The sequence below is a fragment of the Sinocyclocheilus grahami genome, unplaced genomic scaffold (genome assembly GCF_001515645.1).
Source record: "Sinocyclocheilus grahami isolate Dianchi unplaced genomic scaffold, SAMN03320097.WGS_v1.1 scaffold1163.1, whole genome shotgun sequence".
In the NCBI taxonomy this organism is placed as follows: Eukaryota; Metazoa; Chordata; class Actinopteri; order Cypriniformes; family Cyprinidae; genus Sinocyclocheilus; species Sinocyclocheilus grahami.
Genome location: NW_015506342.1, coordinates 354,390 through 358,000, shown reverse-complemented (window position 1 = coordinate 358,000; position 3,611 = coordinate 354,390). Strand labels below are relative to the sequence as shown.

At 42.7% G+C, this 3,611-nt stretch overlaps 5 non-coding genes across 5 annotated transcripts; 3 read left to right on the top strand and 2 right to left on the bottom strand.

Annotated features, from left to right (window-relative positions):
- Window positions 1-627: 627 nt before the first annotated feature.
- On the top strand, window positions 628-714 carry trnay-gua (transfer RNA tyrosine (anticodon GUA)). The gene is given in 2 exon segments: window positions 628-664; window positions 679-714. It is a non-coding gene; the product is annotated as a tRNA-Tyr (tRNA).
- Window positions 715-1,020: 306 nt separating this feature from the next.
- trnay-gua (transfer RNA tyrosine (anticodon GUA)) lies at window positions 1,021-1,107 on the top strand. Its single transcript is given in 2 exon segments — window positions 1,021-1,057; window positions 1,072-1,107. It is a non-coding gene; the product is annotated as a tRNA-Tyr (tRNA).
- Window positions 1,108-1,291: 184 nt separating this feature from the next.
- Window positions 1,292-1,363, bottom strand: trnaw-cca (transfer RNA tryptophan (anticodon CCA)). Its single transcript has one exon. It is a non-coding gene; the product is annotated as a tRNA-Trp (tRNA).
- Window positions 1,364-3,180: 1,817 nt separating this feature from the next.
- On the top strand, window positions 3,181-3,267 carry trnay-gua (transfer RNA tyrosine (anticodon GUA)). Its single transcript is given in 2 exon segments — window positions 3,181-3,217; window positions 3,232-3,267. It is a non-coding gene; the product is annotated as a tRNA-Tyr (tRNA).
- Window positions 3,268-3,449: 182 nt separating this feature from the next.
- Window positions 3,450-3,521, bottom strand: trnaw-cca (transfer RNA tryptophan (anticodon CCA)). Its single transcript has one exon. It is a non-coding gene; the product is annotated as a tRNA-Trp (tRNA).
- Between the last annotated feature and the right edge of the window lie 90 nt (window positions 3,522-3,611).

The window sequence follows — 3,611 nt, the reverse complement described above, 5'->3', positions numbered from 1 at the left end:
GAACACACAAACTTCTTATCTGGAGTCAGACGCGCTACCATTGCGTCACAAAGTCTTATTAAGTAAAATGGGGATACTTGTTTAAACGTGTTTACTCAGCTTTGGTTTCATAATCACCAACGTTCCTTATGGACGTTTATACCACCTTAGCTCAGCTGGTAGAGCGGAGGACTGTAGATGAAGTGTTGGCTATCCTTAGGTCGCTGGTTCGATTCCGGCTCGAAGGAATTGGGTTTGAAATTCACCACACACGTTTCCACATTTTGTTCTGAGTTCGTATTGCCACATAAAAAAAGCCAATATGTCAAGATCCAAATCAATCCCATAAGGAATGTCGTTGATTACGAAACCACAGCTGAGTATTCAACCTTTTGATGTCAAGAAGAGACAGCTTGACCGCGACGTGATTTGAACATGCAACCTTCTGATCTGGAGTCACACGCGCAACCATTGCGCCACGAGGTCTTATTACTTGCGCCACGAGGTCTCAGAAAACAAGGTGGTGCTTCCTGTGTAGGGTCCTTGATGCATTCACCACAAAGAGCAGACTAAATTCCGCCAATAACCTAAAGACGTCAGGCTTTCTGAAATTCTTGATGTGTTGTTGTGGCGTGGGGCTTTTTCCATCCTTCGATAGCTCAGCTGGTAGAGCGGAGGACTGTAGATGAAGTGTTGGCTATCCTTAGGTTGCTGGTTTGATTCTGGCTCGAAGGAATTGGGTTTTAAATTCAGCACACACGTTTCCACATTTTCTTCTGAGTTCGTATTGCCACATAAAAAAGCTGATATGTCAAGATCCAAATCAATCCCATAAGGAACGTTGTTGATTAAGAAACCAAAGCTGGTTTCATGCAACCTTCTGATCTTGCGCCACGACGTCTCAGAAAACACGGTGGTGCTTCCTGTGTAGGGTCCTTGATGCATTCACCACAAAAAGCAGACTAAATTCCCCCAATAACATAAAGAGGTCAGGCTTTCTGAATTTCTTGTTGTGTTGTTGTGGCGTTGGGCTTTTTCCATCCTTCGATAGCTCAGCTGGTAGAGTGGAGGACTGTAGATGAAGTGTTGGCTATCCTTAGGTCGCTGGTACAATTCTGGCTCGAAGGAATTGGGTTTTAAATTCAGCACACACGTTTCCACATTTTCTTCTGAGTTCGTATTGCCACATAAAAAAGCCGATATGTCAAGATCCAAATCAATCCCATAAGGAACGTTGTTGATTATGAAACCAAAGCTGAGTAAACACATTTGATGTTGGACTTCACTCTTTTGATGTCAAGAAGAGACGGCTTGACCCCGATGTGATTTGAACACACAAACTTCTTATCTGGAGTCAGACGCGCTACCATTGCGCCACAAAGTCTTATTAAGTAAATTGGGGATACTTGTTTAAACGCTTCGATACATTAGGAAAATTAAACAATGAAAAAAGCTAAATGAAACCACTTGACGTTAGACTTCACACTTTTGATGTCAAGAAGAGACGGCTTGACCCCGACGTGATTTGAACACGCAACCTTCTGATCTTGCGCCACGAGGTCTCAGAAAACAAGGTGGTGCTTCCTGTGTAGGGTCCTTGATGCATTCACCACAAAAAGCAGACTAAATTCCCCCAATAACCTAAAGAGGTCAGGCTTTCTGAAATTCTTGATGTGTTGTTGTGGCGTGGGGCTTTTTCCATCCTTCGATAGCTGAGCTGGTAGAGCGGAGGACTGTAGATGAAGTGTTGGCTATCCTTAGGTTGCTGGTTCAATTCCGGTAACTTCTTATCTGGAGTCAGACGCGCTACCATTGTGCCACAAAGTCTTATTAAGAAAATTGGGGATACTTTTTTAAATGCTTCGATACATTAGGAAAATTAGACAATGAAAAAAGCTAAATGAAACCACTTGACGTTAGACTTCACCCTTTTGATGTCAAGAAGAGACGGCTTGACCCCGACGTGATTTGAACATGCAACCTTCTGATCTTGCGCCACGAGGTCTCAGAAAACTAGGTGGTGCTTCCTGTGTAGCGACCTTGATGCATTCACCGCAAAGAGCAGATTAAATTCCCCCAATATCATAAAGAGGTAAGGCTTTCTGAATTTCTTGGTGTGTTGTTGTGGCGTGGGGAGTATTCAACCTTTTGATGTCAAGAAGAGACGGCTTGACCCCGACGTGATTTGAACATGCAACCTTCTGATCTTGCGCCATGAGGTCTCAGAAAACACGAACTCAGAAGAAAAGGAATTGGGTTTTAAATTCAGCACACACGTTTCCACATTTTCATCTGAGTTCGTATTGCCACATAAAAAAGCCCATAGGTCAAGAGCCAAATCAATCACATAAGGAACGTTGTTGATTATGAAACCAAAGCAGAGTAAACACTCTTGATGTTAGACTTTCACACTTTTGATGTCAAGAAGAGATGGCTTGACCCCGACGTGATTTCAACACGCAATCTTCTGATCTTGCGCCACAAGGTCTCAGAAAATTAATTGGGGCTTCTTTGTTTAAACGCTTCGATACATTAAGAAAATCAGACATTGAAAAAGCTGAATGAACACACTTGACATTAGACTTCACCCTTTTGATGTCAAGAAGAGACGGCTTGACCCCGATGTGATTTGAACACGCAAACTTCTTATCTGGAGTCAGACGCGCTACCATTGTGCCACAAAGTCTTATTAAGAAAATTGGGGATACTTTTTTAAATGCTTCGATACATTAGGAAAATTAGACAATGAAAAAAGCTAAATGAAACCACTTGACGTTAGACTTCACACTTTTGATGTCAAGAAGAGACGGCTTGACCCCGACGTGATTTGAACACGCAACCTTCTGATCTTGCGCCACGAGGTCTCGGAAAGCGCCACGAGGTCTTATTTAGTGAATTGGGGATACTTGTTTAAACGCTTCGATACATTAGGAAAATCAGACATTGAAAAAAGCTAAATGAAACCACTTGACGTTAGACTTCACACTTTTGATGTCAAGAAGAGACGGTTTGACCCCGACGTGATTTGAACACGCAACCTTCTGATCTTGTGCCACGAGGTCTCAGAAAACAAGGTGGTGCTTCCTGTGAAGGGTCCTTGATGCATTCGCCACAAAAAGCAGACTAAATTCCCCCAATGACTTAAAGAGGTAAGGCGTTCTCAATTTCTTGGTGTGTTGATGTGGCTTGGGCTTTTTACATCCTTCGATAGCTCAGCTGGTAGAGCGGAGCACTGTAGATGAAGTGTTGGCTATCCTTAGGTCGCTGGTTCGATTCTGGCTCGAAGGAATTTGGGTTTAAATTTAGGTCACGTTTCCACATTTTCATCTGAGTTCGTATTGCCACATAAAAAAGCCCATAGGTCAAGATCCAAATCAATCACATAAGGAACGTTGTTGATTATGAAACCAAAGCAGAGTAAACACTTTTGATGTTAGACTTCACACTTTTGATGTCAAGAAGAGTCGGCTTGACCCCGACGTGATTTCAACACGCAACCTTCTGATCTGGAGTCAGACGCGCTACCATTGCGCCACGAGGTCTTATTTAGTGAATTGGGGATACTTGTTTAAACGCTTCGATACATTAGGAAAATCAGACATTGAAAAAAGCTAAATGAAACCACTTGACGT